Source organism: Helianthus annuus, chromosome 16 (assembly GCF_002127325.2).
Source record: "Helianthus annuus cultivar XRQ/B chromosome 16, HanXRQr2.0-SUNRISE, whole genome shotgun sequence".
NCBI classification, from domain to species: domain Eukaryota; kingdom Viridiplantae; phylum Streptophyta; class Magnoliopsida; order Asterales; family Asteraceae; genus Helianthus; species Helianthus annuus.
The window spans coordinates 194171438-194183790 of NC_035448.2; the positions used below are offsets into that span (position 1 = coordinate 194171438).

At 39.8% G+C, this 12353-nt stretch overlaps 2 long non-coding RNA genes across 2 annotated transcripts; both read left to right on the forward strand.

Moving 5' to 3' along the window:
* Positions 1–75: 75 nt before the first annotated feature.
* Positions 76–1705, forward strand: LOC110918546. The gene is made up of 2 exons (XR_004883314.1): positions 76–180; positions 1525–1705. It is a non-coding gene; the product is annotated as an uncharacterized LOC110918546 (long non-coding RNA).
* A 3908-nt stretch (positions 1706–5613) lies between these two features.
* Positions 5614–7243, forward strand: LOC110918511. The gene is made up of 2 exons (XR_004883315.1): positions 5614–5718; positions 7063–7243. It is a non-coding gene; the product is annotated as an uncharacterized LOC110918511 (long non-coding RNA).
* The last annotated feature ends 5110 nt before the right edge of the window (positions 7244–12353 follow it).

Below are 12353 nucleotides of genomic sequence, written 5' to 3' on the forward strand. Positions count from 1 at the left end.
GAAAGTCAAATGTGAGTTACGCTTTTGATATGATCATTTAGATGTGAAATCGTGTACACTAACAAGGGTGTGATTGCGGTAACATGAAAGCATTAGGGATCATGTGGACGTGGACTCAAGCACGAAAGACTAACGGGTCAAGATGAGGCAAGCAAGCGGGTATGAACACGGATGCACAAGGTAAGTGATTCCGTAATCACTTCTTAGTTATTTATGTAAAGCTATATGCAACTTAACCAGGTATGATAATTGAGGTCGAATAGGAACAAATGGTATGATATCGATGAAGTATTAAACGGATCTCAGCTTTGATCCGAGCAAGGTATGCGTGATTGAGAATCGCAACTAGGTAGTAGGATTGGTTGCTTATGCAAGGTAGCGCTTGTTGTTAATAATGGGGCAAGGTTGACAAAAACGCCCTTGGTGGGGATTTCGGGTAAACGACCTTAAAAGTCATTTGGAAGTGAGTTATTCGATTAGAGTAATGTCTTTGTCTATTATGAAAGTAAAGTATAGGGTTGTGTATGTTATAGACCTTTTAATGTATAAATACCCATAACGGGTCGAATAATTCATAAGTGGATAATAAGCCAAGAGCGTGTAAGACAAGAATTTCCTTAATCCGGATGTTGGGTTTTAGGTTATCATGATAAATGGTGAAATTACAAGCATGTAGAAAGGAACGGGAGGTTAAACGGGTAATCGGGTTGAAAGTTATGCGAATTTTAGTTTATGCGAGCGACGAAACAACACAGCAGGAAAATGAATAAACGAGGAGCCGTCGCCGACGCCCAGAAGGGCCGTCGCCGACGGCATGTGGGAATTGGATCTTGGCCGACGGCCTATCTTTCTGGCTACGGGAAAGTTTGGGCGACGGATGTTTTAAGAAGCCGTCGCCGACGGGTCCCCACCCCGTCGCCGACGGGCTGTCTAGCCCACTTCTCCATTTTGCTTAATTTTGTATTTCTAGGCGATCCGTAACGCATCCCGATGATTCGTAAGTTTCTTATGAGCATATAGGGATGCACATATGTGGATAAGCAAGTTTGTGTGTTCGTATGTATTTATATATGTATGTAGAAGTTATGTAAGTAGGTGTGTAGGTATATACATATGTTTATTTATAACTCCAAGAGCACGCATGTGGTGGGATATGTAGTTATGCTTAATGATATGTATGAGTGTATGTACGTATGTCTAGTTGTAGGAAGGATATGTAAGTATGTAGTTGTGTATGTAGGTATGTATAAGGGTATGTACGAGTGTATGTACATTTGTAGATGTATAGGCATGTGGGTATGTAAGTACATATATGTGTATGAGTTAGACATATTGAGGATTAACGTTAATATTGGTGTACCTTGAGAATGATCAGTAATGCAGGTACATTTATGAAGCCTCGCCAGGAAATGGATACGCAGACGGAATGCTTGAAATTTGATAAAGAACGAGAAGTGAAGCGTATGTGAATGATCATGTTTATACATTGTGTGCTAATGTTCTGAATGTATGTGGTGAATGCAGGTGGTACGTGTCACGGAGGATCATCAAGGAATATAGATCAAGGATCGAGTCACTTGAGGGATTGTACGGGGCTGTCTGAGGATGTAATTTATTGTACATAAGCTATCAATTATTTTATTATTGAGTCAGTTTGTTGTATTTAATATAAAAGAGTTATTTTAAAAAGTGAACTTTCAAGTAAGAAGCATGATTATAATGTAAGAAATTTTATGGCAAGGACTTCCGCTGCGACTTTCGTCAATTACGTGTTAGGGCGTTACAAGTTGGTATCAGAGCCCTGGTTTGAGAGAATCAAGTACAAGAGGATAGGTACTTGAACTCGAACCCGTGTGCTCTTATCACAAGAAACCCGTACAATCCGAGACTCGACCAAGATCTAAAGGTAGAAGCAAAGGTAAGTACGTGCTTAAGTATGTATTGGAAGATAACTAACTATATGTTATGTGTAAGGTAACCATGGTTGCTTGAAAAGAATGATTTGTGGATGCGGTCTAGCACCGACGCCAAGGTATGTAATTTGACATATTGACCCAAGTACATATGTTTAATATATGTAAATACATGTGATGGTAAAACCTAACAGTGAAAGGAAAATTTTAAGTGAAAAATAATGATAAGAATGGTAATGAAGTTTTGGAAATGTTACACGTGCCGAAACCTAATTCTTCGGACATAAGGTGACAATTACACGAAGACACGAAACTAGTGTGTGGATTGTGTACCTGGCCAGTACACAAGAAACGCATGACTTTCGTGAGCCCGTGATAATTGTTACAGGTGTGTCCGTTAGAATTAAGTAGTAGGTGGACGTGAGGGTGAAGAGAAATGTAAGACTCTAAAAAATGAGAGTATGAAATGCTATGTTAGAATCCGCGAGACGGATTCGAAATATGAAATGCTATGTTAGAATCCGCGAGACGGATTCGAAACATGAAAGAAAGGTATGAATGCAATGCTTGAATCCGCGAGACGGATTCAAGGGATGAAAAGCGTGAATGCAATGCTTGAATCCGCGAGACGGATTCAAGGAATGAAATATGCGAATGCGACGCTTGAATCCGCGAGACGGATTCAAGGAATGAAGGATAAGAATGATGCAAATCCCTGGCGGATTTGGTTATGATAGCGAATGCTATGATAAGCTATGTAAGTCGACCGGTTCAAGTTGAACAAGTCGAGTAAGGATAACGTACCATCCGTCTAGAACGGGTGGTCGTGAATGCAATAACGAATGTATGAAGTTCAATCCGTTATACGGATAGAACAAAATATTTATGTTGAAAGCAGTTAGCCCAATGTGACCGGGTCGTAAGTGGTATGCTTGAATTTCATTATGAGAGTATATGCCATTACCCATTTAATTGGGTAATCGAATACGTAAAAGAAGTAAAAGTAAATAAGCGAATGGAACTAAAACGATGGAATTGTAAGCGAAATAAGTATTATGACTAACTTTTAAAACGGGAAGGGCAAGTGTTTGCAAGAAAACACTGAAACAGTGAAGCGATGAGATCGCAAGCATGTCTGAATTAAAAAGGGGTACCAACATGTACTCCGATACGCATATTTATATATATATGTATAATAAGAAATAAGTGACAGTTTGACCTTGAAAAGTCAAACTGCAGAAGCTAAGAAATAATTTAATTTCAAACCGTGGGGCTGCTAGAGAAGAAAGGAAATGTGTAGAGTAGTACACCAAATAAGTTATAGAATTACGGAATAATGGTTATGTATCTACCTGTCAAGAACGTGTCAAATAATAAGAATGATATATATTAGGAAATGGCCATGTATTGACCCGTTATGAATAGGTCTAACACACTAATGTCTTACGAAGGAATTGAGAAAGTATTAATATATAAATAAGGCGATGTGATAAACATTATGTCTGAATGAATCGAATGGAATGTGTAAACCCCTAATTTTATAATGAGATTGGCAGGAATCACGATGCGAAGAAACTACCTAGAACGGTGAAAGAATGCTCATGAATGAAAGCTTATGACGCCCGATGGACAAGATCAACCCTATTAAGTTATGGATTCATGAAGGAGCAAGTCAACTCGGGTTGTTACACGTTGATTTGCTCCAAATTACCGAGGTTAGTAAATGGTTTAACTTGTGGATGTTAAAAAGAAAGTTACATATTGAATAATACTTCTATGCGAACTGGTGGTACTGAATTGAGTGATAGTAACCATGGAAATAATGCTTAGTCTTCGTGTTAGGAACGAATAAGTAAGTTTGAGGAGGGTGATTTTAGTTGCAATAATAAGTCTTTGGATGATTATAGTATGCGTATGATAATATATCGACCCCTCCTAAGGGCTTTAAGGTGATCAGAAGTAATGATAGTAATGGAATGTTTAGGTTGGCTCGTAGTGAACAAAATGAAAGATAGCATATGGTGTATGAGTAGGATGAAATAATCGATTTATTTCGATTAGTAAATAAATGAATGTAATATGCTTAAATAGGAAGCTAGAAACAAGCCATAGACTTGGGTTTGCTAGATTAATAATTGTATACAATTGGAATAAATTCGATGAATGAAACGTTAGTGATGATAGGCGTTAAGAGCTAGTAGTATAAAGTGAAAGACACTAATAAGAGCTCTGGAACAGATTCTGAGTTTCATGTAATTATGGAAGTAACTTACATAATTTAAGAATGTAAGGACAATGCGTACAATCATGTTTAGGTATGAAACGAACTTCTGACCAAGATCCCGAATGTATTCATGTTGTGATGAGCATCGTCAATGAATAGATGGAAAATAAGAGTAGTTATAGTCTACTAAGAATGAGAAAGGTTTCGGGGACGAAACCTCGTTTAAGGGGGGTAGACTTGTAACACCCCAAAAACGGTTTGGTAAATTAAAAACCCGGTTGATGTAAACAAATAAGTTTTAATCTCTTACTTAACCGAAATGAAACTAGAGGGACCAAAACCGTTAAGTGGGAAACATGATTTTATAAAAAAGAAATTAAAACACCACACACACACACATAGAGTGTGTGTGTGTGTCGATGAGCAGGAAGGAAGAAAAGGGTTCAAACCCTAGTTTCTTCAAAATCTTCAAATTAAAAGGGAAATCGAAGGCTAGTTGACTGCATAAACTAAGAATGGTGATCATCGAAGTATTTCCTACATCAAGTAAGTCGAATTTTGCAATTTGGTGATGTTTGATTTAGTGGGTTTAGTGTAATTCGTGAATATAATGCTAAATCTAGTATGAATGATGGTTGCAATGGCTAAGTAGACATCAAGATATGTTAAATCTGAATATGAACATGGATTAGGCAAAACCCACTTGCATGTCAAGGAATGGCTAGAAATATTGAGATTTCTACATGTTAATTTGATTGTTTTTGATGATCTTGTTATGAATAATTGGTGTCACAACCATATGTCCGTAGTTAGGGCGAAATATTGTTATGAGCTTGATTGATTGTTAATAAGTTATGTGAAGCATTAGTAGGAATCACGCTTTAAAAGCTTGTACATAATGTTTTACAAATGTGATACCCGCCAAGTGTTCGATGAAATGCCTAAGAGAACAAAATTGTGAAATCGTATGAAAGTTGTGGGTAGTATGTATAGAAGGTGTTTATGGGTAGTCGTTAGCAAAATAATATGATAAGTGTGCTTAAGGTGGAGTCCATATGAGAATTCGGATTGAATGTATGGTTTGGTAAAATTATGCATTAGGAGCTTGTACCTTGTGCTTGAATGGTGTAATGCTCACCTTGTATTAGATGTGCTTGAATCAAGGTAATTAAGAGCGAAGGTGTATGATATGTGAAAGTATATGTAAGCAAATGTGTATGCGAGTATGATTATGTGATCATGTGGTTGTAAGTACTTTAGCATCATAAGTACGAAATGTACATAGTGTCGTATGGTAGGTGCTAAATTAATATGTGTTTTATGCGTTAACGTGATGGATTGCATGAGTCTAAAAAGATGTGGTTTTTGGATGTATGCTTTATGTTTATTAGACTTGACCATGAAAGTCAAATGTGAGTTACGCTTTTGATATGATCATTTAGATGTGAAATCGTGTACACTAACAAGGGTGTGATTGCGGTAACATGAAAGCATTAGGGATCATGTGGACGTGGACTCAAGCACGAAAGACTAACGGGTCAAGATGAGGCAAGCAAGCGGGTATGAACACGGATGCACAAGGTAAGTGATTCCGTAATCACTTCTTAGTTATTTATGTAAAGCTATATGCAACTTAACTAGGTATGATAATTGAGGTCGAATAGGAACAAATGGTATGATATCGATGAAGTATTAAACGGATCTCAGCTTTGATCCGAGCAAGGTATGCGTGATTGAGAATCGCAACTAGGTAGTAGGATTGGTTGCTTATGCAAGGTAGCGCTTGTTGTTAATAATGGGGCAAGGTTGACAAAAACGCCCTTGGTGGGGATTTCGGGTAAACGACCTTAAAAGTCATTTGGAAGTGAGTTATTCGATTAGAGTAATGTCTTTGTCTATTATGAAAGTAAAGTATAGGGTTGTGTATGTTATAGACCTTTTAATGTATAAATACCCATAACGGGTCGAATAATTCATAAGTGAATAATAAGCCAAGAGCGTGTAAGACAAGAATTTCCTTAATCCGGATGTTGGGTTTTAGGTTATCATGATAAATGGTGAAATTACAAGCATGTAGAAAGGAACGGGAGGTTAAACGGGTAATCGGGTTGAAAGTTATGCGAATTTTAGTTTATGCGAGCGACGAAACAACACAGCAGGAAAATGAATAAACGAGGAGCCGTCGCCGACGCCCAGAAGGGCCGTCGCCGACGGCATGTGGGAATTGGATCTTGGCCGACGGCCTATCTTTCTGGCTACGGGAAAGTTTGGGCGACGGATGTTTTAAGAAGCCGTCGCCGACGGGTCCCCACCCAGTCGCCGACGGGCTGTCTAGCCCACTTCTCCATTTTGCTTAATTTTGTATTTCTAGGCGATCCGTAACGCATCCCGATGATTCGTAAGTTTCTTATGAGCATATAGGGATGCACATATGTGGATAAGCAAGTTTGTGTGTTCGTATGTATTTATATATGTATGTAGAAGTTATGTAAGTAGGTGTGTAGGTATATACATATGTTTATTTATAACTCCAAGAGCACGCATGTGGTGGGATATGTAGTTATGCTTAATGATATGTATGAGTGTATGTACGTATGTCTAGTTGTAGGAAGGATATGTAAGTATGTAGTTGTGTATGTAGGTATGTATAAGGGTATGTACGAGTGTATGTACATTTGTAGATGTATAGGCATGTGGGTATGTAAGTACATATATGTGTATGAGTTAGACATATTGAGGATTAACGTTAATATTGGTGTACCTTGAGAATGATCAGTAATGCAGGTACATTTATGAAGCCTCGCCAGGAAATGGATACGCAGACGGAATGCTTGAAATTTGATAAAGAACGAGAAGTGAAGCGTATGTGAATGATCATGTTTATACATTGTGTGCTAATGTTCTGAATGTATGTGGTGAATGCAGGTGGTACGTGTCACGGAGGATCATCAAGGAATATAGATCAAGGATCGAGTCACTTGAGGGATTGTACGGGGCTGTCTGAGGATGTAATTTATTGTACATAAGCTATCAATTATTTTATTATTGAGTCAGTTTGTTGTATTTAATATAAAAGAGTTATTTTAAAAAGTGAACTTTCAAGTAAGAAGCATGATTATAATGTAAGAAATTTTATGGCAAGGACTTCCGCTGCGACTTTCGTCAATTACGTGTTAGGGCGTTACATCTGTTGACATTACTTCTTTTTTGGCGTAGATGATTGCCACTCCCGTCTTGGTTGGGAACCCTATCGCTGAGTGGGGAGTGGAAGTCACCATGTTTAGTTCGCCTTGGGTTTCTCTCCCAATCAACACATCATGCCTCGATTTGACGGGCATTACCATGAAGTTTACGTTCGTTGTTCTTGAATGTTTCCCGTCAGAGAGCGTGACAGGGAAGCTCATTTGGCCTAGTGGGAAAACCATTTCGTTGCAAAATCCGGACAATGGATAATCAACTGGCTCGAGTCTCGCTTTGTCATCTTCATCAAACTGGTTAAAACACTGTTCATAGATGATGTCAGATGTACTTCCTGGGTCGATGAAGACATACTCCGTTTCATAGTGGCCGATAATACCGGTAATGACGACGGGTCGAGTGGCGCGAGGGCCGTCGCGTACTACCGGGAAAATGACCTGTTGCTCCTGCCAGGAAGGCTCATAGGGGCGCTTTCCTTTTTCTTTTGCACTGTATCTTGGTCCGTTGACCATATGGGTTTCTAGGCGCCAGACTTTCTTGTGATTTCCTTCGTCCTGGCGTTGAAGCTGTCGAGTTTCTTTTCGCACGTTTTTCACCAAATGACTTAGCTTTCCGCTTTTTAGCGCTTTCTCAATCTCTTGACGCAGACTATAGCAATCATCAGTCAGGTGTCCTGTGTCTTTATGAAAGTCACAGTACAGGTTGGGGTCTTGCCCCTTCTTGTTTGTCATAGGCCTGGGAGCCTTGAAATCATGGTTCTCCGTCATCAACACCTCTTTTGGTGTTTTTATGAGCGGAGTCCAGTGCTTGTCTCGATTATCATCCTTGACTGCTTTTCGGTAACCGATTCTATCAATTGTGTCACGCGCGTCTTCTCTGTAGCACGACCTTTCATCGTGGCCCCTTGATCTTCTGGACTTCCAATCATTACCTTTGTATTTGTTGCGCTTGTTGTGCTCGCACGTGTTCCCTCTGGAAAATCGATTTTCAGAGTAATAACTCTTGTTTCCAGCGAGCGATTCTTCCGTTTGCGCGACTATCTTCGCGGCTTCCATGAGTTTATCCCATTCTTTGGGCATTCCGTCTTTGCCAGTGATAGTCCTGATCAGGCTATCATAGCGAATGGCTTTCTTGAAATGACAGCGCATGAGTTGCTCGCTTACGCCACCGATCTCCAAACATTCTTTGTTAAAGCGAGTGATGGAATCTTCCAAACCCTCGCCATCTCTTCGCCAGATGTCTTCCACTTCAGCTGTGTCGCGCTGGTATCGTCGTTGTTGGCTGAAGTAACTCAAGAACTGTGTCTTGAAATCTACCCATGACTTAATCTTTTCCGGAGGAAGGCTGTCGAACCAGGCGCGAGCAGCCCCGGTAAGAGTTTGAATAAACAAGTGACACCACATAGGCATGTTCCAACCTCCCATGCAACCTACGCTTGTGAAAGTTCTGACGTAATCATCAGGATCAGTCAATCCGTTGAACTTCCCAACTGTCGGAGGTAACTTCTCTCTTAAAAGCGGCGCAAGCGCAATTTTTGGGATGAACTTTGAATGTTCCGCGGCTTTCGCTGGCCAGTAGGCCAGACGAAAGTCTCTTTCCGCTTCTTCCATGTACCCGACATGCTGTCGTGGTTTGAAGTACTCATGGTTCTTCTGCAAGCGATTAAAGACTGACGAACCTTCGTCATCTTCCCAAGTTGGATCATTCGGGTCTGTCTCCTCCCATTCGTTGTTCATGTTACGCGGCGTAAGCCGGATATGAACAGGACCTTTTTGAAGGTGTGACGGATAGTCGTAGTAACTTTCCATTTCTCCCCTTGTGTCGCGCGTGTCATGTACGCTTAGTCGCCTGGTAGAGGGAGGCCTATTGATTCTGCCTTGGAGATTTGACTGTGGGGGTATCTGGCATGCCCCCTGACTCTGTGCTCGAGGAGTGACCAAGGACGGTTCTGCCGTTAAGACTGCTTCTTGCGCGATCAAAGATTGATACGCTGCGTTAATTGTGGCAATATTCTTGGCGTACCATGAGGCTGGAGTCTCGCCCTCTGGTAGCCCTAGTAGTGCCGAAACGTTCTGAGGCGGGGTTGGGTTTGAAGGTCCCTCGCCGTTGTTTCCTGGGGTGACCGTCTGAGTGATGCGGGTGATGCTCCCGCGCGAGCCCCCAGTGTTGGTTACTTCGATTTCACCGATTTCTTCGATGTTTGGGCTTGGATGTTTGGATTTCCCTCGCCCAACACCGCATTGGAGTTTGCTCCGAAACCAAACTCGGGAATGATTCCTTGACCAGCCATGATCGAAGAAAGAAAAAGTGTCGAAAACTCAGAAAAAAGAAGATGAAAATGGTTGTAGAAAAACCGGTGGGCGCCAATGAAGAAACACTAAACTAACTACGGGACTAATTAGTTGGGTTTATGTTTCTATCATGATGGTTAATCTTCTAATGATTATTCTGAGCTTCGTCTTGAATGTCTATTCCTGTAAAACAGAACACCGTTACTCGTTAAGAGGGGAATATGGGGGTTTCCCTCTTAACCGGGCTCCGGCGTGAGAATAAGCGACTGCTTTGGGAGGATAATTAAGTATTAAGAGTGAGAGTAAAGGGAATGGAATGTTTAACCTATGGAGTGAGGTCTCTATTTATAGCCGGAGAGGTGTAAGAGGATGTGGGCTGCTGGTCCTTGGGCCGATAAGCGACAACATAGCGGATATGCTCTTTGTCTCACTGGTGTCGACCGTTAGTGACTTCTAGAAGTTCTCCGGCGCTGGCGCGCTCTGATTGGAGCCACGTGTCACTCTTGTCGGCCTTGTTGTCCTTCTGCCATCAGCAGACAAGTGGAGATCATGGGACAGATGTCTTTGTCCTCTGATTGGTGCCACGTAGGCGTCCTTGAGTACTTCTCGTTTTCTGTACGTCAGACGATCGTGGCGCACGATTGAACATAGTCTGCTGGATGTTCATTGGCTCCTTTTTCCTGCCACTTGTACCTTCTGTACCTTCCTATCCTGGTCTTGCGCGGCAACCTTTCTGTGGGGTCGCGCAGGCTTACAGGTAGTGAAGACTTTTATCAGGTTCTTAAGTGTTGGAAATGTAGTTCTTTTCTGACTGGGCCTCGCGCCTCTTCATGGGATCTAGTGGTACTCACGCGAGGTTGTTCAATAAGAAAATGGTTGAATAAGGAGTATGGCCTACGCGCAGCCTTGATGAAGGATTGCGCGGCTTTTTTGGGGCCATACCCGTTCACCTGTTTTTTCTGTTTTTTTTTTAAATCGAGTTCAAACCTCGCTCTGACTCGACCCGAACGAGGACCGACCGAAAATTTTAACGTTTTGTTATTAAAATTTTGAACACCGAAAAAATGGACTCCACTGGGAAAAATGGGTCCGCCACTGTTTGGGACCAATAGGTCCTGGGTTCGATTCCCACAAGGTGGGGGTGTTCTCATCTTTATTGGGTTTCCTTCTGAATTGGTGTATAAACATTATGCCTAGTGAAGATGGATATGATCAGATGATTGCTGGTGACACGATCATACTTAAGTGGTCTGTCACTAATTCAAATTTTTAGTTCGAAAAAATAAAAAATAATAAAAAGGACATTAAAGTTTGGAGAATATAGTTCCAAGAAAAAGGGGCTAGGCCTAGCATCTTTAAAGAGAGAAATTTGGGGCGAAGGAAGTTGGTTAAAATAGGAAAGATAATTTGATGTGTTCCAAAATACTAGGAGATGGTCCCCACAAAGTTTCCAACCGGAACAAAAAGGTGAAAATGGCAGCTATCTCTTTTTTTGGAGTTCATAACGAGACAATGCCATCTTTAAAAGTGTAGTCTAGTACCAGGTTGATATAAACTTGTACGTAAAATTATTCTTTTTTAACTCGTCTTTTTAACAAAAACGAAGACTCATGACCAAATATGAGTGTTCCTCATTCTGTTTTGTCATCTTTCACTTTGATTTTGTTTAACTTTATAAAATAAGAGTTCGTGATTTGCATGTTTATATTAAAATAGTTAAACATAGTTTATCAAAATATAAAGAATGTGTTCACACTTGTTGTAATATATAAACATTATAACCACACACACTATGCGTAACATATTTGATATTACTCTTAAGCTAGTTTTACATTAAAGGAAAATAAATTGTTTAAAACTTATATAAGTTGACAAGCTTACAACTTATATATCTCTAGACTTTAATATCGATATATTATATTTTTATGAACATATCAACTTTCATATTTTTTTATAAATATTTCAATAGATGTAAAATCTTTGTCAATTTATAGGTATGGAATTTAAAATTCTATTTTTTCTCTTCATAAAAATATTGAGTTCATATTTGATTTTATGCTATTTAATTTTAGCTTGATCATTTTTATAAATATTTCAATAGATGTAAAATCTTTGTTGATATATAGGTATGGAATTTAAAGTTCTAATTTTTCTGTTCATAAAAATATTGAGTTAACGTTTGATTTTATGCTAATTAAGATCAGGGTGGCACTTCACCTGGCTGGCGCTCCCCGCTGAAGCCTCCACAAAAGACTCTCTAAGGTGAAGTAAGTTGGTTATATTTGATGATCGTAAGAAAGGTGTTGAAAATATTATCTTACTAATGTTTGAGACATGATATTATATGTATTGAGCTCAAACAAATATCTCTCTTTTACATTTTCAAATCCTTGATAAATTGATTTTTTTTTTTTGAACGGTAAATTTGGATCGCTGGCGGACCACTGGAGTATCATTGTGTCACCAGCGGAACCACCCGATCATATCTATCTCCACTAGGCATAATGGCTATACACCAATTCAGGAGGAAACCCAATAAATATGGGAAAAACCCACTTGTGAGAATTGAACCCAGGACCTATGAGTCTCAAAGTCTTATCCCAACACCAAAATATTACTAGGCTAGAAATCCATGATAAATTGAATTTTTGTATGAATTTTGTACCCACATTGTTCAATGGTCACAAATTTAATGAGAATGGAAAGCAATTGGTGATGAAGGTGTTG